This window comes from Zonotrichia albicollis, chromosome 5 (assembly GCF_047830755.1).
Source record: "Zonotrichia albicollis isolate bZonAlb1 chromosome 5, bZonAlb1.hap1, whole genome shotgun sequence".
NCBI lineage: Eukaryota > Metazoa > Chordata > Aves > Passeriformes > Passerellidae > Zonotrichia > Zonotrichia albicollis.
The window spans coordinates 15,035,747-15,061,822 of NC_133823.1; the positions used below are offsets into that span (position 1 = coordinate 15,035,747).

The window sequence follows — 26,076 nt, forward strand, 5'->3', positions numbered from 1 at the left end:
GCAGCTGTATGGAGCATCTGTAACCATGAGAGATGTCAGTAGGAACAGTTGCATTTACCACCGCTGAAAATGACACGTGTTGGTTTTAAGTTCAGTATTCACACAGTCAGTCTGTAATAGAATCTGCTGGTAGGAAGACAACAATAATTATTTCTATTAACTACCAAAAAAGCTATCAATAGATTCATTTGAAAAGCCTTTGAAGCCAGTATTTCCAATTGCAAAACGCTCTGCAAAAAATTATTTTTGTGTCTTGCGAAGAAATCACCATACCACACAAACAGAATCCAAATGAAAAACTGTCTTGTGTTCTGGAGATGCTGTCATGAGAAAGGCCTCCTATGTAGCATCTGTTCACACTTCCCACATATTGTGTAAATATATCCACTTCAAGTATTTAATCTTCCCAGAAGTTATGCTTGTCTTTCTTCTCCAAACAAGAAAGCTGGAATCCTCTCCCTCCTTACAAAACCCACCTGTAACTTGACAAACTACCAGATTAAGGTTGTTTGGGTTGGGTTAGGGGGGTTTTTTTCTCCCTCTTTTTTGATAATGCTCCAATTTTAAATTTTGCATAAAAGCTGTAAATGTTTCTGGAGTTATGACTGATCTCATTTCCCCCTTTCCCCCATTCCCTAGGAACATTCCTAATAAGTTACTCAGTCTCTCTCTTCTGAACAGGGAGAATTTCAGCCATAAATAAGGCAACACTTGAAATCGTAAATAATGTTTGGACAGCTTGTGCTGAGGGCTTCCCAAAGGGAAGGAATGATTTTGTTGGGGCAGTGTATCATGGGGCTGCCCAGTGTCATGCTTGGAAGCTGATGGTGTTCCTTTGGAGCAGGCTGCTTCTTGTGCACAGTGCCTCCAAGTCTCTGGAAGCTGGGTTGTGACTCTTGGAAAAATTGGCTTGTGGGATAGCAAAGTAAATCACACTGATGAGAGGAGAGGAAGGGAGAGAGCTGAAGCCACCAAATACTAACTGGTGCTAAGAAATTCCCTGCTAAAGCTGAAACTGCAGCTTTATCTCATGACTTGGTGGGGAAAAAAAAAGGCAGGAACATATGTCAATGACAGATTGCCAACCTTAGTGTTTAATTCCGGGCATTTTGTGGGTTTATAGGATTTGCTGACAAAAAGATGAGGGGGAAGGGTTGGATGGGATGTAATTTCCTGAGTGTTCTTCTTGAAGGGGGGGGGGAAATCTCAACCCGTCTTCTTTTATTTGAATATATTGGAAACAGCTTGAACAATCATAGGTTTTCATTAGAGTAAATACCTTAGAGTTATGACACTTTCTCTCCTTTAAAAGCAGTTTCCAAAGCATTGGAGAAGTATGCATAATTAAATGCTTTCCTTATTTGAACTTCATTGGGAGGCAGTCTATTTATTTCTTCGTTTGACACCTCTGTGCTGTGCAGACTCGTGGTCTGTTGAGATGTGCGTGCTCACAAAGATGTGAAGAGCCCCAGTCTGCCTGTTCCACAAAGATGTATAATGAGCAATGTTTTGAACGCTTCTGAGAAGCAAAACAGCAAGGATATTAAAAACTATGTGCTGTATTGCACCCAAGCGTTTATTTAATAGACACCAAGTAGCCGCAGTTTATGAAAGTCTGTGTGCTTTCTTGCTTTGGCTTTTTGGGTCTAAATCTCTATCTACCCATGAAATGTTCTTGATCTGAAAGTATCTAACCTGCTTTTGGCATGGGCCCTTGACAGGAAACCTTTATAAACAGTGCAATTAGAAGTCCTGCTGAACTTCTTGAAATTTCATTTGGATACTCTGAATAAGATGTACTGAGCTTAGGAAGTTATTAAAGCTTTGCAGGAAAACCATGAAGCAATTGGAATATAATATTTGTTTTTTAAATTTTGTTTTCCTCTCCAGACCAGTTCCTGGAGGAAGGAGGTGGGAATTAGAGGGCTTTTTTCCCTGTGGGGATGTGAGCTGTTTCTCTCTTGACCAAGGAAAAGCTTGGGAAAAGGAGAAAGCTAAAAGTCTTTTCTGAGAATGCTTGAAGCCCTTCATCAGTACAGCAATGTTAAAGGACTTTTAATATTCACAGAGGCCCTGTTTAAGTGTACATCAGTCTGCTCCTGCTTTTCTCATTGAGCAGAAGTACATGGAGACTTCTTTCAGGGTTGGGTGCCAGTTTGCAAAGTGCTGGGTTGCAATTTTTTCCCTTTTGGTATCAACATCTAAGTCAAAGGCCTTATCTTCTGGCTTTGGCTTCTCTCAGTATGTACTTCAGTGAGTTTGAGTTCCCTGGCATTACAGAAGGAATATATGTAATAGATTTCCTTTTTTTTCCTGTTGCTGATGGAAGTTTTTGCAGATTGGAACCTCTGTTCTGATTATGGTGGAGTCTTCCAAAGGTGAGCAAATTTGATACTACAGGATGTGTGTGGGTCTTGGTTGATGAACCTCGTAAACCCCATGGGTGACACCTCCAGTGGAAATTAAAATCCACCTTGAGCCTGTTGTGTTCTGAGATTTCTGAGCTGACAAACTGCTCTGACAAAATTTTGTTTTATGTTCTCCATGAGTTACTTGTTCATTTCAAGGTTCATGAAATATAACAGGTGGACAGGCCAGTCAGCAGTACTTGTAAAGCCCATGAACTTGTCTTTGCTGGTTGAGAGACTTGAAAATCCCCAGCAACGTATGGATGTCCATAATAATTTTTACTGATCTGCCATGAAAGGCTTGGGGGAGCTCACAAAATTCTCTGGTAAACCAGAAGATCATATAACCACCCACAGCATGCCATTTCTTGCAGTATTCTCTTAGGATCTTAACATGCTGAAATCCATCCCTCTCAGGCTCATGAGGGTTACAAAGCCTGTGGGGATAGCAAGTGGTGTTTTTAATCCTGCTCTGAGGCTCTGTGGATTTATGTCCTTCTCTGCTCCATTTCATTTGGTTTTGCCAGCAAAGGTTTTTTTGTTCTCAGTAGTCTTTTGTACTGCAGATTGAGTGATTTAAGCTTGGGTTTTGACAAAATGCATCTCTCTGAGCAGGTAGAAACCCCGAATTAATGAAATGGAGTGTGTTTATTATCTGTGTAACGTTTGAGCATCACATATGTCAGCACATGCTGCTGGTTCATCCAGCTTCATATAGTCAACCCAGGACATTGGCATACATGTGAGCAGAGAAGAGAGAAGTGTGTGGCTTAGTATTGCCGTGAAGAAAGGCAGAAAAGAAGTATTGGCTTGCTTGGTCCTCTGGCAAACCCGTGATGAAAAGTTGAGAGCAGCTGTGGCATTTGGCACATGTAGGCAGGGCAGTTTGTAAGGTGATTACAGACCTGAGTGATGTAAATATCAAAAGGGAAGCTCTCTTGCCTGCCTTTCCTGAAGGCTGCTTGTTTTTAAAGGCCTGAAGTGCTGAAGACCAGGCCTGAAATCCCTCTTCCCCTGCCTGGGGCAATGACAAGGTAGGTTCTTACACAGAAGAGCTCCAGTCTGTGGTCTGGTGCTACCTGGGCTGTCAGGACAGGGAGATTAGAGCATCTCCAAACTCTATTCTCTTTTGGAATAGAATGGTTCCTGTGTTCTTTCTGGAGGAATGTCTGCCTGATTGTAATCTTTTGCCTGAGACTGTAATTAGCAAATGCCCCATTTTGAGCATCAAGGACTGAGTCCAGCCCCTTGCAGTGGGATTCTTTCCCTAAGAGAAATTTAGAGTTGCCTGGTTTATGTGCGTGCACACACACATCTGTATGTGCATACCTTCTACACAGTAATTTGTTCTAAATTGCTGCCAGCTTTTGAACTTAGAGGGGAGGATGGAAAGGCCAAGAAAACCAGAACAGCAGAGCAAAAAGCCCACCCTACCTTTAAAATATCTCTGGTTCTCTTAACAAAACCTGTGTGCTTGCAGGGCCCATTTGGCATTAATGCAGCCCTGGCTAATATTTTTGCAGCTGGATTGGTGCTAATGAAGACAGTTCGTTTTGGAAAGACCTCCATGCAGAACTCTGTGTTGCTTAATTTCAAGTCCTGGGATTGCTTGAGTGTGGGAAAGCATGTGGAGGGATGTGGAGGGCTATGGCTAAATGGTTGTCCCATCCTGGTGCTCTGGGCTGGGCATCCGCTATAGATGGTGCTTGAAGACAATGGCATGTCAAGCCTAGGATGGCCATGTGAATCAAGAGATAACAGATGCCTAAAAGTAGCTTGTGGTTTCCCCTTGATGGTCTTGGGGCTGAAATGTGTGGTGTTCTCAGTTAAGCAAAAGGATAAGGACATGCCCACAAGTGTGAGGGAAGTCCAGGAGAGCAAGTAATTTGTATTTTGCAGAACTTAAAACTGATGGATGAAACCTAACCAACCTGTTGTAGTTACAAAGTGTTTCACAGCAGCAGAATTGGTGTGTTGGATACCCTGGGAAGCAGGACTGCAATGGGCCCTGTCATGGTTTGGTGCTCTTGAAGCCCAGATGTATATGATAGGGCTGGAGCTGCAAGAGGAAGGTGAAGGGTGTAACAGTGCCTTCTGAATGCTCTTCATCTGCTTAGTGTGCAGCTGATAATTCAGCCTTGATCTAAATGTTCATGTTTACCCATAAAATTAGTTTCTTACTGAAAACAGAAAGACAGGTGTGTTTTTTTCCTTCCCCTGTTGTGTCTCTGCAGTGACACCAGCTCATACCAGGCGGTAGTAGAGTGTTTATTTGTAGAAAGGAACAACCAGGCTGGGAAAGAAGAGCTGCTTGGCTTGTTCTCCATCTCTTGCATGTCCTGACTTTAGGTTTGGTGTGTATTACATAGAGAGTTGTGACTTCATATTTGCCCCTGAGCCCTGGAAGTGTTGTATGTCCTGCCTGAATTATCTGCCTTAAAGATATTTCCTCTTAAGGATATTGTCTGCCTTTATTTTAGGTTCTGTTTCCTTTAAACTCTTCTAAGAGGATTGCACAGATAATGTTTCATGGAATCTTTTTTTTTCATTTGAGGAAATAATGTAAATGTATGCAAGCAGGATGTTATTGTGCAAGAGCTGTGATGTGTTTATATAAGGTGGGAGGGCTTGATTTATAACGCTGAATATTTAATGGGTATAAGTCTGGGTGTCTGAGATCTCTGCCTCTGTGTGAGCTGGCAGATAGAAGGGTGGCAGGTCAGGTTTTTCTGTATGCACCTTGTGGATTTTCGTATGCTGGTGTTTTACATCATTATGTCAATTTAGTGAGGTGAAAGAAAACATTTTTAATTTGGGTTTTGAAAGCATGGGAAATAGGAATTTACTGCCCTATTTGCCTGTCCCTACATTGTTCCCTTTAGCTCCTGAAAGCAACCCCAGCCCTTGTGCTTGCAGGAGCAGTGTGTTCCACTGGAATTCCAGCTCCAGGATGTTGCTCACTGGCAGCAACACTATGCATACAGGGTGGGGAGGTGGCTGCAATAGCCAGTAGGATAAACTACAAAGTGGAAAAAGTTTTTAAAATGTTTTAAGGTAGCTGTAAACTATGCATGGGAAGACTGATATTTATTTATTCACTTTAAACCTGAAGCTGTGTCTGCAAAATCAACATGCTTCTGATCTACAAAAAATCCCCACTGTTCCCAATGCCAGCTAGGGAATGTGAGGAAACATTCAGGTGCCCAGCAGAGGGAATGCTCAGGCATGTGCCAGACTGGCTTTTTTCATGCCCCATTGCTAATGTTGGCATCTAAGGGATGAAAGGCAAATACATCTTTGAAGTGTCATTTTGGGAACAGGAAAATAACACCGCAAAGGAAAACTTCAAAATTTCTGGTTTAAGAAAAATTGAATTAATGGTTTGTGGTTCTGCCCCCCTGAATTGAATTCAAGACCAGGTAAATAAATAAAATGTTGATAATAGGTTCTGAATTTAGAAAAGCATTATTATAGCAGGCAGAGTTAGTGATGAAAGACCACATGGTGATTGGTAAGCCTTTGGAACATTAGGGTAATGTGCTCTAAATAGGTAGATAGATGCTTTGCCTGGGCTAATTTTTCCAAGGATGCATTGATGACATTCAATCAGGACATGTCAGAAAAGAAAGCATCCAGCCTTGAATGGCAAAACTCAATTGTTTTAGACACGACTGATAGTGGCCAGTTATTGGACTCACCGTAATGGTTGCTGAAATTGTTAGATTGGCTTTTTTTGTCAGATCTCAGATGTGCCCTGACAGCAGCAAGCATTTTCTATCAAAGTGTTGGTTTCTTCCCCCTCTCCCCTTCCCCCCATTCTTTTTTAGTAATTTGAAGTCATTTGACAATAATTTACTACTTTGCTTAGCTTTTTAGTCAGTTGTCTCCCACTCCGGAAAGCCAGGTTTCTTAAGTGCTTCTATGATGCCAAGTTAATTGCCTGAAAATAAGTGCTTGAAGATGTATCAAGTATTGTCTCATCAGCATTCAGCATCCCTGCCAGAGCATGGGAGGGGGAAGCAAGGCAAGGCCAGGAGGGTTTGAAGAAAAGAGATGGGGAACAAAGGAAAGCACAACTGTCCTCTGCAAATGGCCCTGGCTGTGGCCAGGCAGCAAAGCTGTCCCTGGATATGGCTGAATCCCTGCTGTACTTGCATGTTGCTGAGTAAAATATCGTCAGCACTGCAGTGTGGACACAGGTGGGATTGATCTGCCCAGCCCCCAAAGCAGAGGGGGACTGTGCTTTTGGGTGGCCCCAGCCTTGAGTCTTCCTAAGGCAAAGCTGAGGCATGTCCCTGCCTATTCAGTGCCTCATTTTCTCTGCCTCTCTATAGAGCAAAGGAGGAAAAATGGCATTCCTGGCTTGTCATTATGGTGGGGATGATTTCTAGATAAATGAGCAGTCTCAGAGGTATGCCTAAAATGCAAAGATACACAAGAGTGTTGATGCAAGTTAGAAGTGTGGAGAGCAGAGGAGAAATCACAGCTGCTGCCTGTGAGTGCACCTCACTGCTGGTATGTAATGCAGTCAGCACAAGACTGGATAAAGCACAGCACATTTTTCTTTCTTCATGGATAGTATGGGGAGAAAAAAAAAGGAAAAAGATACAGCTACTGCAATGAAACAATTTCATTTGAGGGAGGGCATGGAGGATTTTATTGGATGAAGTACCCAGCAACCCCATTTAAGTTTGCAAGGGACTTTGAACTGAAGTGTAAGTTGGATCCTGCTGAAACTCCTGGTGCCTCAGCTGTGGGTGGGCCTGTGGCTCCTTGAGAGGGCACAAAAAAGTTGTGGTACCTGACTGCTCAGCCCTGCTTGTCATCTTGAGTTGTGTCCTCCAGATGTGGGGAGAGGAAGGGAACTACAACCCTCTCCAGACTTGCAGCCAGGGCTTTGCTTTATCCTCCTTTGCCAAATACAGCCAGGGCTGCTCTTTGGGATTTAACAAATCCTCTACTATTTCAGGGCTTGAGGGTGTTGGCAGTGCTCTTGATCCCTCCTGCCTCATTCTTCCTCTGACTGCTTGTGCTTGAGCGCATTGGACTCTGTGTCCCGAGAGATTTCTTGCAGTCCTCTCTTTGGGACACTGAGCAGATTTGCTCTGATGGTACCCACATTTGTATCAACCCCCTTACCTGATCTCAGTGAGTTTCAATACCTTTCTGCTCCCCTTTAATGTGGGAGAGCTGCCCTGCTCTGGAGAGGGAGCAGGCTTTTATTCTGGCTTCTGCATCGTCAGCAGATTTGTTAACTAAGCTTTACATGTAAAATGTTTAATAAGTGTGATGTCAGTGCTTTACAGAACCTGCCTGACTTTCACATCCCATTGGTAGGGCCTGCAGTCAGAAATAACTTGTTCTTGCACTGGGAAATTTGATAGATGTGTGCAAATATGTGTGTAGTCTGTATTAGTCACTTTGGAGAACACACACATTATTTGGAAGCCTTCTCTACCTTTCAGCCCTCATCTTGAGATCAGAAATGTTGCAGTCCTTTACTTGATTAGGCAGGACTGAAGTAAAATGATTGCAGTTGAAAAGCACTCTGAAAATTACTTAATATTGCTTTAATAAGGGCTCTTCATCTACATTTGTGCCTTTTGTCAGATGCGCAGCCCTCGATTAACGCCTCGGTCTTTCTTTACCAGTCACCTGTGAATGTTACCCCATTTATCGCCGGTGCTTCTGAAGGACCTTTGGCTGCCGTGTCTCTGCAGCTCTTCCATATCTCATTCACCAGGCAGGTTGGGGCTGGCAATAGCCAGGAAAGGATGTAATGAGCCAGGGAGAGCCCAGCATGCCTGGTGCATAGATTCAGACGCATCCTGGGTGATGAATTCTCACGTATGCCTTGGTCGGTGCTCACACAGTAATGTCAGCTCAGTAACAGCCCTTCAGGATGCCAAGGTGGATTTTACATTTATAATGAATGAGGATTTTATTGTTGTTGTTGATCTAGCAGCAAAGAAGTTTAGTGACAGTCCAGTTTTCAGCCTCATGAGAAGGAAGCAGAAATGATGAAAGAAACATTGTGGCATTCCTCAGCACACATTTGATCCATCAATCACCCAGACAAAGCGTGCACTCCTAAACCATTAAAGTGTGACATCTTCTTCTCAGACTTTTGAGTTTACTGACTTTAAAGCAGCAAGTCAATTAGGAAGCCAAACCTAGGCTGGGAGGAGAAGAAAAAAAACTATTAAAATACTAACTTGACATGCTTAGGTTTGTTTGATAGGCTAACAGACTGCTAATATTTAATTTAAAAAACCTGGATGCTGTCCAAAGCAAACTTATGAATAGTATAAGTCATATTAAAGCAAACTTTCATTAAGCACCAGCTTTCTCATAATTACTTTGAGCGGAATGATACAGTTTTAGAGAAACTATGGCATTTCTTTATATAGGTAACAGAGCTTTCTGCTAAAGGTTATTTCCAAATGGTTACTCCTCATGTGGTGTGATGAATTAAATGGGGGATGGAAAAATCCAGAAGAAAACCTGGGCCAAGAGTCCTGCTCCTGTTTTCTTCCTGACAGTCTCTTGAACGTGAGCATTGCAATAAAATTTACCCTCTATGAGCAGTCACCAGGGCTTACTTCAGGAGGAAAGTGAGTTGGTCAAAGCTCTCTGTTGGAAGTACCACTGTTACTTAACTACTCGAGGACTGGCAGGAAGAAAAGTAGAAAGAAATGCAGCATTGACTGGTTCTGAAAGGAGATTGTCTGCTTAAATGGCAGGGCAAGGTAGTCAAATGAATGTACTGGACTTAAAGATTTAACTCCTGTCTGAGATGCTTGCAGCCCTCTCATGCTTGCAACCTGTCCTGTTGTGTTGCTGTGACTGAAGTGTGTCCCTGCCACTGAAAGTCCTAAAGTTTTGTTTCCAGAGATTGTAGACTGGTATAGGATCTATGCTTTTGCATTTTCTTTCATTAACTATATTAAGTTAATTGCTTATAAGGGAAGGAACATACACAGAAATATCCAAATGGAGCTAAGAGCCCAAATTCTCTTGCTCAAGCTATCCTTGATTCCTTAAATAGAAATACACATGTGCAAAAATACAAAATGCATCCCAATAGAATTAGATAGGCAATATGATGTGTAATTAGTGACTCTTTTCATTATTATTATTATTATTGTTACTATTAAAGATTTTGTACTTTCACAGCAGTTCTGGCATTTTGCCTAGTAAAACCTCTGCAATGACCAGGAGCAAGGGCGGATCTTTTTACTCTTTAGCATGTTTTTGTTTTCAATGTCCATGCCTTAGAAGACATAATATGTGTGTGTGACAAGTGTTTGTATTTCCTGGGTGAGGGGGATGAGTTGTGGGAGATAAAGGCGTCAGCAAGAAGCGCTGAAGGTGGCCCTCAACACAAGTCCTGCAGCTGCTCCTCGGAGGCATGGGAGTTCATGTTCTTGACAGCTTCCCCTCCAAGGTCTTCAGATTGGCTCTTAATTGGCAAGCTCATTAGCAGGCTCACTAACAGGAGGGAGAGCGAGCCAAATTTGTATTCTGTCAGCACTTGCTGTGAGGAGTCAGTAATCAAACAGCTTTTTTACAGTGTCCTTTTTGGTGTCTACTTCTAATGGCTCAGGTTTGTAGGTCTGCTATAAACCCCAATAAATATAACAGTCATTAATAACTGATTGACCAAAGGGATTTATGTAATCATGGGATTACAGCAGCTAATTCCTTCCTGCAGTCATGTTTCTGCATTTCATTGATCGGGGAACTGGCTGTAGCACTGATTTAAACTAATGGCATGACAATGCAAGGGTGGCTTTAATGCCACTTGGATGCCAAAAGGTTGCTTGGGTGGAGAGTGATGCTTAGGCTGCTTTCACAGAACTGGAAGAGGGAGGTGGGAAATGATGGTGTGCTCTGGAGGGAAGTTCTTCCAGGAATTGCAGCCAATTCACTTAGAGTAGGTGGCGATGTGAGGCTGGAGTAAGCTACCTCCTGCTCCCAAGCTGCTCCCATGACTATCCTGTGTGTCTCCCCACCGTGTGCCACCAGCTGGCAGACCCGCTAGGCTGTGTCACTGTCCCCTGGCCCTAGCTGTTGTGCAGTGGTGGGACTGACTAACACCAGCTCTCAGCTCTTCCATGTATTTGAAACTTACGTTCTTAAAACCCCTGCAAATCTCTTCCAGAAATTACTGAGTGTTTCCTCTGAAGATACTGCTTGAATGTCTTAACTGTCCAGGTCTCTTGTCTGAAATTTGACCCAGTTTTTTCCCTCGAAAACAAAATTGGTATTTAGTTTTTTCCAAGGTGTAACTGAAATGAATGCTGGTGGCAGGAAGGTTTGGCTTGCAGAGCACAGGGTGCTCCTGAACTACTTAAGGCAGAAATTCTCCAGGTTACAGAGGTGCTGTGGGTAGGGATAGGGTGATAGGGGTTGGCATTGTAAGGCAGCTCTTACTGGGCTGGCTTGTTGCTATCTGCTAAAAAGCTTCAACTTGAGGTGAAGTGATGAAACCTGAACCTATGGAAATGTGTGTCAGCTCATCAGTGCTTTTAAGTAGGCTGTGGGAAGTGCCTCTAATGAACCATCTCTTTTCCATCTTAAAGTAAATGAAATTAAGCTGGAAAAAAAAAACAAAACTGAATAGAAAGCATCAGTTGGCAGTGGTAGACAGTCAGTGTTTGTAATGTGCAAAGTGCTCTGGATTCCCAAGGCATAGGATGCAGGTGGTGCCACGTGTGCGATGCCTTTGAACGCCAAATGCGCCAGCTACATCTGAAAGGTATCAGACCCAAAATCTGAGCAGCAGTGAGTGGTTATCAGCTTTGTCAGGCAGAATCCTCTGTGAAAAGTGGCTGCTGGTAGAAAAACAGACAATATGCAGAGATGAAATGCTTTTCATCTATGTTTCTGAACTGGATGTTTTCCCCCAAGCTTAATTTTTTTTTTTTCCTTAGAAAAGCAGCACTGACAGCTGAATAGTTACTGTAAATATGAAAAAAACAAATAAAAAGTAGAAGTGAGCTTGCTGGGTTGATGCCCTTGCTCTCTTGTGTAGTGATGCACAGAGCAGATCTTTTTTTCAAGGCTGTGGATGATTTTCTGCTGCACCCTTCCATCCAACGGCGGCAACAATTCCCAAGGGTAGCAGGAGTCTCTGCCATCCAACTCTGGGAACAATAGCCCTGTTGTGCTGTTTTGGTAGGCTTCAAGAAATGAGGCCTTTTTCAGAACAGGGGTTTCTGGACAAGCTGTTGCCATTTCTGCTTCCACCCTGTTCCTGGACAATTGTATTCTCTGCTTGAGCTTGGTGCACGGGTGGGCACAGCCAAGGGAACTCTGTCCTTCCCCAAAGGGAATCTCCCTTTTTCTTAACAGCTCCACAGGCAGTGTTTCTGCCCTCCTCGGACTTAGTTGGTATAAGAAGTAATATCACAACTTTGTGTGCCTATTAATTTCTATCTTTTAAATTTTTTTTTTTATTTTTCATTTGCCAGCCGCTCAGAACCGAGTGTTATGACTTAAATGTTTTATCTGGGCACTCTTTCAGGGGACAGCATGAATGAGCAGCAGATGCTGGATTAATGTCTTGCCCTAATCTCCTTTTATTTGCAAATATCCAGTTTCTTGCAGATGGCTCTGAACAACAAAAAGCATACACAGCCTGCCTCTGGGGAAAATTACGTTGTTTGTGGCCACTGCTGTCTGCGCTATAATCCCTGCTGGCAATTTCTTCTTTTGTCACCAGAGCAAGGGTTCAGTGGCACTTTGAAGGCATGGCACAGCAAGGTGGCATTGGAAGCAGCATCCCTTTAGGCTCTGAAGCAGGGAGGTGGGACAAGAAAGAAGGGGAGTTTCTCTTCTTACAGAGCAGGTGGTTGCATTTGTTTCTTCTCATCATCCTTTCACCAGTGCCAAAGGAAGAGGCTCAGGACAACCAGCTAATGCGAGCTTCTCTCCTTGTAGCGCGAGATGTCTTCCTGTGGCCATGGGGACTCTGGAGCTAATTTCAAGACACACTGTCAGTTCTCCATCTCTGCTGTCCCTAAGCTTAGCTGATGTGCAGCAAGGCAGTGCTCATTTCTGACTTTACTCTCAACTTGTCAGAGTTTGACAAAAGAGATCAAATTTGATGTGATGAGTTAAGGGCAGGGCTGAGCAATAACTGCTCTCATGAAAGGTGGAGGAAAAAGCTGCTTATCAGGAGATAATTAATCATGAAAATAAAATTACCAGATTAATCTTTGTGATTGGCTGTGTATCAAATACTGACAACAGAAAAATGCAAGAATCTTCCATAAAAAATAGGTGGTGCAGCAGAGGAAATGAGCCTGTGAGAGCAGGGGTACAAGGTGGTATTGCAAGATTTGTCACCACTAACTATACAGCCAGGAGATTGACATCTACAGTGCAATGTCATATTTTTAGCCCAAAGTGGAATGCTTTTTGATGCTAAGAAGGCAGGAAATTGCAGAAGATAATTAGCTCCCTATGATGTATTACTAAGGTACCCGAAGCAGCTTGCTGGATGCTGCCTATGTAATCTAGGAACCAGTTTGGGGTTTTTTTATTTCTTATCTTTTTTTAAGATGAGTTTTTGTGGGTTTATGCTGTATGGGTTATGGAGGTGATCTCCTCTCTCTTTGCTGGCACTGGCTGGGGTTGCCAGCTCTGCCAGCAAGCCAGCCCTAGGGGCATTGTAGCTCTTGTACCAGCACATGAAGGCGAGCTCTGGGCAGAAAATGGCAGTGGCTGCAGGCACTTCAGGAGGGAATCTGATGTCTTTGCCTTCAGAGCAGACAAAGCCCCTCACACCTTCAGTTTGTGGCTGCATGCCTGTCAGGACTGGCAGCTCCACTAAAAGTAGTTGAAAATGAGGTTTCTCCATCACTTAAACGCCTTTAAAGGTGGGATTAGTTAGGAAGATTTATTCTGTATCAGCTTAAAGCATATTGAAAGTCTGTGAAGTACAAACATGCTAGTGCTGTGAATTGTAATTATAATTGTAGTGTGAGACCTACTTTTCATCAAGTCTATCATGGCAGCGATAGCAGTGAAGCTGTGGTGGGACAAGACTCCCTTGTCACAATTTTTGGCACTTGAGTCAGGTTGATTAAGCATCCTGCAGGTATGCAGACATGTTAGTTGCACCTCTGACAGAAATATGTCTGTGCCTTGAGGCTCCTGCATTTCTGAAAGTATGGGGTTTATCTTATTTAAAGTCTAGAAATTGAAACAAGTTATGTGCATTTTTTTGCACTTTAAAAGCTGACAAAATCACTCCAATATATAGGCCCTATTCTAAATCCTCTCCATCACTGCACGCTCCACCAGACATGAGTAGTGAATAGGACAGGTCTGACTGGAGACAAAAAGCCTGTCTTCTGATATGATGCTTTCAATGTAGCCTTTGCTCCATTTCCCCCCCTGTTCTCTTGATTGGAATTTTTTTTTCCTGTAATTTCATTGACATTTGCAACATTTTTGTGGCTGCAATTCATAAGAAAGAGGCTCAGCCAGATGTGCTCTCATACACAGGTACTTCTCTAGCTATGAGGGTGTGAGTCATCTGAGTGCCCAATGCATGCCTTTGGCTAGGCTGGGTTTTTAGGGCAGGAAGTCTGCTTGGTTAAATAAAAAAAAAAAAGAAGAAAATTTGCTGTTTCCAGATGGCAATTAAAACATGTCCAGCATTTGTGCCATGACATTTTGTTCTGTCATAACTGCTTCCTTATGCTGTTGCTTTCTGATCCTCTCATCTTTTCGTGGCACACTGCTGCAGGTGGCTTGGCCCAGGTGTAGAGTCTCAGACAGATGACTTGAGGATCCTCTTGAAAGAAATGTTTTTTTGCAGTGTTGAACAGGCTGTACTTCTTAAAAGTGGGTTAAGGGAATTTGAAATATCTCCAACACTTACTCAGTGTTTCTGAATTCAGGATGTTGATGGAGGCTTTACAGGTAAATTTACTCCTTGCAAGGAGATTTATTATTTTTTTGGTTTGCTTATGGGACATTCCCTCGATTTGGACAATGGTAGTGAATCCCCAGGGGAGAAGGAGCTGCAGTATAGTTTTGAACGGGCATCAGTGCTTTGCTATTAGCTCCTGCTGGTTTGGAGTACTGAGACACATCCCTAGGGAGGAAAAATATCACAAGCCATGTTGTGGCATGTTGTCTGAGCCAAAGAAAATAATTGGGCTTTGCAAATCTGCGTGTGTTCATGCTGCAGGATGGGGTCCAGGCCCTCACAGATGGCCAGCTGATGGACTTCATGTGGATTTTGGGTAAGAAGAGGCTTACTTTGTCCCCAAGCCAGCTGGGGTTGATGGCAGAAGGGGGTTTGTCCCTAGATGAGCAATAGGTGTTTGCTGCAGGAGCTGTCATGGGCTGCAGCCATATGACCCCTGTTTGTTGAGCATCATTTCTGTTCCTTGCTGTCTGTGGAAGTGTCTGGAAGGAATCACTGCAGACCAGCCCTTGTCACTGTGGTGTAATCCCATCTCTGCTCATCCCAGGGCTTTTCTGGCATTCCTGCTGGGAGGTGTGTGCTCATATTGACCAATGCTTAGTAAAAATGCCTTGGCACGGGTTTGTAGGGTTTTTGGTTTTGGATTTTTTTTTTTTTTTTCCCTTGGAGGAAACTGCCACTGTCTAATAATACCAAGGCTGATACATCTGCAGTTTGGTACAACAGATCAAGGCAGTGCTGCCAGCTCTAAGAATAATGCTGTCTCCAGAGCACATGGAGGAGGATTAAACGGTTTTCCAGCAACCTGCTGCCATCTGTGCAAGCCATTTCCCAAAATACGCTGGTAAAAGCCTGTGGGAAGAGCTGCAAGTCTGGTTGTGTTTGCAAACCAATGGATTAGTCACATGTCCTGTCAGCAAGGTTAGACAGACACCGGCAGCTCAGGTGGAAAGGCAGCAGTCAGAGAGGGCAGCTGCAGAGCCAGGTGTGTGCAGTAATGCAGATTCCTCTGAGGTGGTGAAGAAGGACAGGTGGCAGCACCAGAGAACTGGGAAGTTCTGAATCCTTGCTCAGTTGAGGTGTCTCCCAGAGCATCGGTGTCCTTTAGCAGAGATTTGGTCTTTTTGAGCAGGACAGTGACAGTGGTGTTATCATCAAATGAATTCTGTACAAGTGAGAGGCTGCTGTTTCTACTGATTCACTTTGAGCCAGATTCTGCAGCCTTTGCTTGCATTCAGCAGCTTGATTTTCTGAATCCTGTTGGTTTTGAGGAGAGCTATTGAGTTCTAAACCCAGATCAGCTGGAATATTGGTGGAATAATCTGGTTTTATTACCCCAAGTGATATATTGAAACTCCAATTAAAAGGGAGCGAAAGATCTTCAAAGCATCCTGCTTTTCATGTTGCTATCTTGCCTAAGAAATGTATCTTTCTGGCAGAAGCTTTCCCACTGATGTGTGCATCTCTGCAGAAGGAAAAACAAATACAGACTCTGACATAAGCTCTGTTCTTCCTTGAGGCCTGTGAGATAGCAGCATGAAATGTGACATTTAACATCAGCCTTTTCTAAAGGCTTCTAGATAATTGTGAAGGATTCTTTTGTTCAGACCAGTCACTTTTCACAGATCCTCTGAAAAAACTCTGGAGGCGAATATCAAAAGCAGAAACTTTCCACTCTGATCTGGAAAGCACTGCATTAAGAGGTCTGTTTTTAGCATTTGTCTTACCTTAAAACTGATGAGGCTTTAGACATCTTGCTCTTGCTGGAAACTGGTGGGTTCATGACCACAAATTCAAAGCTGTTATACTGATGCTTGTCATACTTGAAATGAGTCAGGACTGTGAAGAGCCCAGTCATGAAAATGATCCATTATTCTGATGACCTGTGCTTGTGTGAAGGCAGGATTAGTCACTAGAAATTATTTGGTGTCCTGCCATCAGCTGTTTTATATGGAAATTGTGAGCTCATTGAGGTTGAAGATTCTGGCTACTTGATGTTACACCACCTAGGGCAGTGGGGCGCAGAGCCAGGATTGAAATCTTCACTCAGCTAAAATAATCCCCGAGAAACCATGTTGGTTTGCAACTGGAAAACCCGAAAATGAAAGTAAATTCTTTGAGTCATAGTCAACAATGTCTCTCTTGATGGTCCCAAGTACTTTTTTGAAAGATCAGGAAGTCAGTTTGAGGCTTCTAAGTAAACTAGAACATTTCTTCTTTGGAAATGTGACATTAAACAAAAGACAAGCTTTAGCACAAGTACGTCAGGGAGGCTGGACGAGGACATAAACAGGACAGAGGCTCCCAAATCCCTGCTTCCTGCCTTGCCCCTCCCATTCCATGGCACTTCTCATCACCAAGCAGGGTAGGAGGAAAGCTCTATTTTGGCGGGATATGTCAAGCACTCAAATTGGATGTGATGCTTAACTTAGAGAGCTGGAACATGCTTATGGATTTGGGTTTTTGTGCCCCCTCTCTTCCCTTGGAGAACTGTGATTTGCTGCTCTGAATGCTTTCTGTGAGCATCAGGGCTTGAGTTGAGACTGTTCAAAATCACCCATTTACATCTGGCTTCAAGCTGAAGTTATAAATACTCTGCTGGCACCGTGAGAGCAAAAGCAAGCAGATTATCCCAAGTCACAGCCATTATTAGGGTGGTGCTGACACTTCCCTGAACTTTTCTTGGGGGCTTGAGCCGAATTTCAGATTTGTGGTGAAACCTAAATGCAGGTCAGCAGAGTGCTGCCTCAGACATGGTAACAAAACCCCTTGCTTGGTGCTTTTTATAATCTTTTAATTTGTATTCTGGCCTGCTGAGCTCTCTGGGGACTGAAATAATGGTGGCTGTAACTCAGCTCCCAGCAATGGCCCATTTCCAGCAGGGTTGCTCTCTTCTGTAGCTATTGAGTCCACATTAAACAATCCTGTTGACCTGTCTTTCCCCCTTTCAGAGGGGCCTTATGACATGGTACACACACAGTGCTTTTAACAACCTGACCAGCACAAGCAGGAAGAAATTTGGTATGGTTGTGCTTCCACCTGGAAGGTTCCCAAAGCTGAGGCTCTGGCAGCACTGACCTTCCCTCTTGCTCTACATACCATTTTGCTGAAATCAATAGACTCTTGGCAGTGTGTGTGTTGTGAGGGGCTTAAAATTGGAGCAGAAATATTGGAAAGTAATCTGAACAAGGAATAAACTCCAAGCAAGATGTCTGTGGAGTAAGAGGAGATATAATCTAGTGGATTAATTGATAGCCAGTGAATTCCTCTGTTGTCAGCCACTAGTCCCTTAACTTTTTCTATGTTTCTACCTTTAAAACCATTTTGTGCCTCAGTGCCTTGTTTTATAAAATGTAATCAATGGAGAATTCTTTGCCTGGTACTTTGGATTTAGCTATTACTGTTTTTTACAGCTAGGAGAGACTAGGTTTTTTTTTTGTTTTAGCTTTCTAGCACAATTCTTTTATTTTTCCAAGCTGCTTCTCTCTGGATTCCTATAGCCTGTGTTTTAGGCAGTCCATAAGCATTGCTGTTATTCCTACCCTTCCTTGTACTCAAGAATATGTTGTTATAACCCTTACATATATTTGGGCAGAACCCTGCCAAGGAATCCTTTCCTCCTTCTCCCATTATCATTAGGCTTACAGTAGTCCCTTTGCCAGGAGCATGTCTGAGGATGCTGGATTTTCCTTCTCTGACTCTTATCCCTGTACTTCCTACAGATAATCTTGTATTTTCTGGAGGTTTGTTAGTTGGGTGCTTGTTTCTTTGGGTTTGTTTGGTTTTTTCCTCCCCTCAGCTCTACCAAATGACTTTGAAATGTGGTATTATACTGTTTGTTTTTAGGTGGTTTTTGTGGGGGTTTTGTTTGTACTTTTTTTAAAGAAAGAATCAAGTTCTATGGTTGTTATTTAGCTCTGTGGGGCTTTTTATGTTTGTGAAATGGTAATATTTTTACAAAGCACTTTTGTTAGTAGTAATATCCATAGACTGAAACTGACTGATAACCAGATAAACAAAAGCTGTCTGCTTTTCTTTTAGGTAACTAAAAGAAGCTAGGCAGGGGGACTGGTGTAGAATTTTGCACCAGCCTTCTAGTTGTAATTCTTGATTGAGAAATTTAGCGTGCTTTCTCCCACAGGCCGTACCTGCAGCTAGGTAGGTGCCTCATTTGTGGGCTGTGAGATCCTGTGCTGTTACACCTTGGTTTGCAGCACACATTTGCTGCTGTCCTGCAGGAAGGAGCAGGTTAAGATAGACCTCACAAGAGAACAAATGAGGTCCTGCTGACCATGGAATTAGGTGTGTGTACAGATTCACCAAGGAAAATGATGTCTTGTTTCAGAGCAGGGTGTTTGGGACAGGTGTAGCTCTAATGCTGGGTTTATGAGCAAGTTGCTATCACAGGCAGCATTGCTCTTCTGCTTGCAGGCCATTTCTGTTTCAGCCTGATTTCCATAATTTTCTACTTCTTCGATCACAGTAGAAGCAATTTGGTCTCTGCAAATAGCGCTTTTTATGTTAAAATTTATTATTCTAATTAAGGAAGCCTATGATGTCCAAGAAAATGTTTTGTGTTTGCAGCTCAGTTCCTCATTTATTAATATCCGTGAGTACTTCTCTGTTGTGGCTGAGTGCAGTTTGGATGAGACCATATCACAGCACTTGAAAATTATGAAAGAATGTCTGCTAAGGCTAAATCCTTGTCTGTCTAAGGCAATTTTGTGGTACTTGGGTGTACTGACTGTTTTGGCCTTAAGCACAGCTTAATGAGAAAAAAAAAAAAAAAATCAGCATTCTGGTAAGAGGAGGCATCTCGCTTTCTCCACACTTGAAAAACCCAAAGGATAAAAAAAAAATAATCCAGTCAGTCCTTAAGGGGTGTGTGTGTATTTTTTTCTGCGCAAAAAAATATAAATCCCAATTTTTCAGGCAAACAGTAATAGAGAGCAATGGTATGTAAAACAAGCAATTCAAGTGCATTAGGGGATGACAGCACTGTGGAGAAAGCCCAGAGAATCAAGATAACATAGGCAGCATTTGCTCTACTCTTATTTTTTAATTTTTTATCTTGGCTCAGTGTCAAGCATGGAGTTTCCAGCTCTTGGAACCTGTCCTTTGATGCTGCAGATTTTTTTGTGTCCCTGTCCCATGTCCATGCTTCTCTGTGCATATATTATAAGCAGGTGAGTGGAGGCGTTGCAGCAAGCAAGAAAAGTCACTAAGTTTGGCCTTGCATTTGTTACTCTGGTGTTTCTGCATTAATGACAGTCTATGCTGGCTTCCTTTAAAACTGTGTTAAAGTAAGAGGAACTTTAAAAAAAGACGCAGGCGTAGATGCACGCTGTTTACTGCGGGTCAGCAAACCCCAGGGAGAGGTGTTTCATCATCTACTGCCTGAGAATTTAAAACCAACACATCCTTCCCCTGCGGAGATAAAGCCCTTGTGAGCACTTAGTTCATTATCACAGTCTCTGCTTTGCTCCCGGGTTCTTTCCTTCAGAGAATCACCCCTTTAACAAACCTCTTGTGAAGGGCATTGGGAAGATGAGGCGTGGTTTGGGCTGGCAGCGGGGAGGGGAGGGCAGGCTGTGTGTGCCAGTGGTGTTGGCCATCCTTGGCACCTGTTGAAGGGAGCTCCTGCAGGAGGTGACCTGTTGTTCCCCACCTCTGTGTTGGGAACAGTGCTGGTGACACCATGGGATGGCACCTTTTGGTTGTCTGCTCTCTCTGCCACCTTGCAGGTGGCTGGGATTTGTGTTCTGGGGGAATGAGCATGGCCTTTTACACAGGCAAAAAAAAGGAGGAAAAATGTTTGTGTACCTGACCTGCCTTGCTGGGGTGTCTGGCAGCTCAGTTTTTCAGGTGATGCTTTGATGTGTGTGTTCAGAATGGCTGTGGGACTGTGAATAAAGGGCAGTGACTGACCTGAATTTTGGTAAAAAAGCCCAAACAAAACAGGCAGGCAGGTGAGATTTCATCAAGTGCCTAAAGAAATAGATGATAGACTGGCAAATGACTTTTTAAAAATCTTTTAAACTGTACAGCTCTCATTTCCCTGAATGTGGTTTAAAGTTGTTTTCCCCTTCCACTGTAAATGATAAACTCTTCCAAGGAGGTGAGTAATCATTTCTACATCGTACTAAGTGCCAGGACACATTGGTGCTTACATAAAGAGCAATTGTTTCATCTTTTTTTCCTTTTTTTGTGTGTATGTATGTCTTCCTACCTGTCTGACATATCTTTTTTTGGCATCCTCCTACCTGTCTGACTTAATGAAGCCTGTTTCTACAGAGGCAGTCTTTTTGTTGCACTTCTACAGCCATGGACTGGGTAGAAGTTGATAACTCTTTCACAGCAGCTGGGGAAAAGTAGTGGGTAGGTGTCCTGTGCTGAAGAGAAGCCTCTTTGCATAGAATCATGGAATCAGGTGGAAAATACATATAAGAGGGAGTCAGCCATAAGCCTAGCACTTCCAAGTCCACCACTAACCCATGTCCTGAAGAGCCATACCTGCACACATCTGTTTAAATACCTCAAAGAATACTTCACTTCCCCGGGCAGTCTGTTCTAATGCTCAACAACCATTTTAGTGAAGAAATTTTTCCAAAACTCCCCTGATGCAACTTGAGGCCATTTCCTATCATCCTGTCATTTCTTACCTGGGAGGAGAGAAGAACCCCTACCTGGCTACAATGTCTTTTCAGGGAGTTGTAGAGGGCAGTAGGGTCTTTCCTCAGCCTCCTTGTCCCTAGGCTAAACAACCTCAGCTGCTTTTCATAGGGCTTTGCCCTCTAGACCCTTCATTAGCTGTGTTGCCCTTCTCTGGACTCGCTCCAGCACCTCGATGTGTTTCCTGTACTGAGGGGCCCAGAATTGAACACAGGATTTGGAGTGTGGCCTCACCAGTGCCCACTACAGAAGGACAATCCCTGCCCTGCTCCTGCTGGCTGCGCTGCTGCTGATCCAGGCCAGGGTGCCACTGGCCTTCTTGGCCACCTGGGCACAGCTGGCTCGTGTTCAGCTGCTGTTGACCAATATCCTGTGGGTTCTTTTCCACTGGGCAGCTTCCCAGCCTCCCTCCGCAGCCAGCAGTGCTGCAATGGGTTGTTGTGACTCAAGAGCAGTACCTGGCACTTGCTCTTGTTGAACACCATACAGCTGGCCTTGTCCCATCAATTCAGCTTGTCTAAACTGTAGGCATGTTGGTGGCCAATCTGAGAGAAATGCTACCAGCTCCCTCCCCTTTTGCCGACCTACTCTATCATCTATTTTCTGAGATTTCTCTGTTATTAAGTGCTGTTGGAAAGTTCTGTCTGGAACCTGCCTTCCAGGAAAAAGGAATAGTTGACTTCTCCCTCCTCCCATAGACCAAATGTCCGTGATTTCATTATTGCAGTCTATCCAATGCTCAGGTGAGGATGATGCTGGTGTAGCTTCCCCTCAGCTTCATGATGGGTGAAGATGCCTTTATTTTTTCTCTCTCTGTGCCTCCAAACAGTGTGATAAGTTTTGGGCTTTGTGCCCATCTGTGAGCTGAATTCTCACTTGAACTTCCATCTTCAGCTTGTGAGACTGCAGATTTGCACTGCCTATGGCTACTCCTTCACAGGAAGTGTTGCTTACAGGATGCAAACTCCAGAAGCAGATTTAATGTTGGAAAGGATTTTCTAAATGATTTTGTTCGCTTCCTTCCAAGAACCACATGGGCATTTAATGCTCTTCGTAGTCCACAGGAAATGAACTCCAGGTTGACTCAAAGGGCATCTCATGGGAGCTCAGCCTCTGTGAAACACTGATGGAAAGTAAATAGTTTTTTCTGATGGGATTTTTCTTCTTACTATGGAATGCACATCCAAATCCCTGTTTTAAAAAGAGGGAGTGTTTTTGTGCTGTCTAAATGCTCCAAACTTCCCCTTTGTCTGAATGCAGAAAAGGAAGCTTCTCTAGGTGTAGCAGCACTTTTTAAGCTCATATAGCTGAGCACCACTGTAACATCCAGCTGTTCTTCCTGAGTGTGCAAACATGCACAGAGCCTACATAAGATAAGAGGGTCTTCAATTCATCTCCTTTTCTGCTGCTGTAACCTCTTAGTTCTTCTGCTTTTGTGGGTTTTGCCTGATGTTTGGTATTTGAGGTCAAGAACCATGCCTTTTAATCAAGGCTGCAAATCACCTGGTACTTTTTGAGGACTGTGTAATATGATTTGCTGTCAACCTCTCAAAGCTGCAAAGAAAGTGAAATTCTTACCAGAACAAAGGGTGATCACCTTCTGATGAATAAACTCGCAGGCAGTTAACATAGCAACTATAATGTCTGCAGACATCTGTCCGCTCCCTTTTGCCAGCTCTCCATATGGCACAGACTTTGTAGGCAGAGAGTAAAAAGGCAATTCCCCATGAAAATTGTTGCTGTGTTTCATGGGGCCATTCCCTGCTCAGCCACTGCCATGATCCAGCCCTGGAACTGGCTCCTGATCATGTAGAATATGGTGGTGCTTCATAAACAAAGCGCTGCAGGGCTTCAGAGTCCAGGAGGTACCTGCTGTCACAGGTACCTGCTGTCCAGTGCTCTGCCAAAGATAAAATCACTTCTGAGGGAGATTTTGCCACTTGGGGAGGACAGTTAGGGTCCTTTGGGTGTGTGTGCTGGTTTTGACTAGGGTAGAGTTAGTTTTCTTCACAGTAGCTGGTATGGATTTGTACTGAGACTGTTAATAATTAATTCAGGGGTATTTTGGTCACTGCTGAGCAGCACTTGCACAGCACCAGAGCCTCTTCTGCCTCTCATCCCACCCTGCCAATGAGGAGGCTGTGAGTGCATGAGGAGCTGAGAGGGGACACAGCCAGCACAGCTGATCCCAAGTGACCCAAGGGATATTTCATCCCATATGGCATCTTGCCTGGCGTATAGAGCTGGGAGGAGAGGGAAGGAGGAGACACTTTAGAGTGAGAGTGCTTCCTTTCCCAGGTAACCATTGTGCATGATGGCGTCCTGCTTACCTGGGTATGGCTGAACAGTTGTCTGCCCATGGGAAACTGGGAATGAATTAGTTGTTTTGCTCTGATTATGTGCACAGCCTTTGTTTTGCCTGTTCGAGTGTCTTTGTCTCAACTCATGAGTTGTCTCACTTTCCAATTCTCTCTCCCTTCCCACTTAGGAGAAAGTGAATGAGCAGCTGTGTGGGGCTTGGTTGTTGTCTGGGATATAAAACCATGACACTAGAACACACCTGATCTCATGCAGAAGGGGCACTGGGGGTGTTTGTTAAGGAATTTTCCTTGAGGCTTTTGAATTTAGTTGGTGTTCCAAAGACTGATACAGGATGTGCTGTGCCTTGAACCCACTGCATCTTCATGAAGAAAAAGGGTTTTGAAAGTCACTTTTGCTTTAGATAGCAGGAAGATTGTTTAACAAAAAAAAGTCTAATTAAGAAAGAATGTAGGTAGGTGATGGGATGGAAATTGAGGGAGATAAATAAAAGCTTGTTTATTTTTAGTTGTTAACACAGAAGTCATCTCTGTGCTCTTGTTTGGATGACTTCTGTTCTAAGTTTCTTGGGCAAAAACTAGTTAGAATCCATTTGCTTCCATATTGCCAACTTGCTCTTGCAACAAATGTGAGAGTTCTTGTGTGTGTGAGACTTTCTTCTCTCATTTCTTTAGATCCTGAGCAGCAAAGAGATTGCCAGATTGTCTGATAAATAGTTCCAGGAGAACCTGGTCAGAGGGATTTTGTGAGCTCCTGAGGATTAGGGACTGGGATATAAACATCTGCTGCTTTTGTGAATTGGCTTCATCACCCTCTTGTGGCAGCAGGTTCCCTGGCTTATGTAGGACAGGGGAAATTTCTTCAAGATGTTTTGATTTACTGCTTTTTAACACTGCTGGGTGACCCTTGATCCCACGTGGAGGAACCCAGGCTGGCCAAATCACTTTGCACACTGTGACTGATCCCCTCGCTTTACGAGCATTATCCAAGCGATATGTTTCTGTCACATGCAGGATGGAGGGATGCAGGATATCTCTAGCTGGTCTGGTTTTGGTGAGCCAAGTTTTGTAGGAGTGAGGAGGCTTCTTGCTACCATGGAATGTGATAGGAACCCCCTTTGAGGTTGTAAAACTGCTTGTTAAATTAATCCCAACTAGTAACTCAAGGGGTGCTGAGGGAGACTTAGTGGGCAGCTCTCTATTTGTGGCCCTAAGCAGTGTGTTGGCTTTACACTGACTTTTACAACATGAAAAGAAAGGCTTGAAATGCTGATAAGGAAATTAAAGCTCTGGGTGCTGGGATGGAGGAAAAGCAAGGGAAGACAGGATTTGATTAGGGGCAAGAAAAGGGAAACAAGTGACTGCTGGCTGCATTGTAACTGTATTTTGACCCAAACTTTCTGTAGGTCCTGTAAGTGTCTGAAGTCCTTTCATATGTCTTCGAATAGGTCAGCAGTATCATAGGTCAAAATCCAAGAGATTGCTTTATTCAGCTGGAAGGGGGAAGTATTTGAATCATGAGACTTTGAGCACAGGTCATTAGTGCAGAGAGGGGATAAAATAAATCGTGGGAGCCATTAACACAACAGTGATTAAAATATATCATAGTGGTGCCATAATTGGTACCTCGGCTGAGTGAGAAGTGAAGTACTCCAAGCTAGTTGTATTAAGTGTTCATTTCTGAGAGGCTGACAAAGATTTATGGCTTCTTTTCTGTAAGTCCCATTTAGTCTCTGTAGCACTACATCTTTTACTGATGCGCATAAGAAACAGTTACTGTTAATGACTGGACCATTTCTCTGAAGGGTATGTTTAAAATCTGATTATTCTGGAGGAGAGGGGGAGGCCTTGTAGACCTTGGGCCAGCTTTTGCTAAGGCTATGTTGTTTTTAGAGTACCTCTGTAGGTGCTGCTTCACTATTTAAATGCAGTCTGTGGCCTTCGCTTGGTGAAGGACAGCAGCCCCGTTCTCCCCACACTTTTTGGCTTCCTGGGGCACTTTGGGGCTCTGTGATGGCTTCAAGGCATTCAGTCTCAGATAAAGAATCTTCTGCAAATCATTGTTCCTGTCTGCCTGGCCCAAAAGCTGTGTTAGCAATTTAATGGCCTCTTGGTCAAGGTAATAGGCCTTGGAGTGGGGTGTGAAAGCAACATGAGGGACCTGGGTCTGCGAGAGCCTCAGCACTGGGGTCACCATGGGGGCTGAGCACAGTGTGCTCCCTTTCGGGAGGAGAATGTCTCCTTGAGGGTCATCAGAGGAAAGCCTTGGGGTTAGGAGTGGCCACAGGGGCGAGGGACCCTGGCGGTGGAGGGTCCCACACCACCTGGGCATGGTATGCAGCCCCAAAAAGAATGTCCTGGTGTCCAGAGGTGCTGCTGCTCTCCACCAGGAGGGAGCAAGACCAGGCAGTGGCCACAGTGACTGCACAGGGCTTGCTATCCTCACTGCTTCTGCCAATATCCCTCAATCTCTGGCTTCCTAAGCAAGTCCCTTTGCAGGCCTCTGACACCAGGTCTGCTCCTCAGCACCCTGTGGGGCTGCACTCTGCCATAGGAAGGCGGTAGTAAGGTGCTTTCATGTTCCAGGACCTTTGGGAAAAAAAAAATCATTAAAAAAGGTTAAAATTTGAAGTTTTGTATGAAAAACTGTATCTATTCACAACATACATGTGTGCAACTTGCATATACTTTTCAGAAAGAGCAGTGCATTTAATCTGTCAGTACTTGCTGC

General features: G+C 43.7%; 1 protein-coding gene across 31 annotated transcripts in view; it reads left to right on the top strand.

The window, feature by feature from the left end:
* Positions 1-26,076, top strand: part of ADGRL3 (adhesion G protein-coupled receptor L3) — a 488,531-nt gene that overhangs the window by 134,257 nt on the left and 328,198 nt on the right. The window lies entirely within an intron of this gene.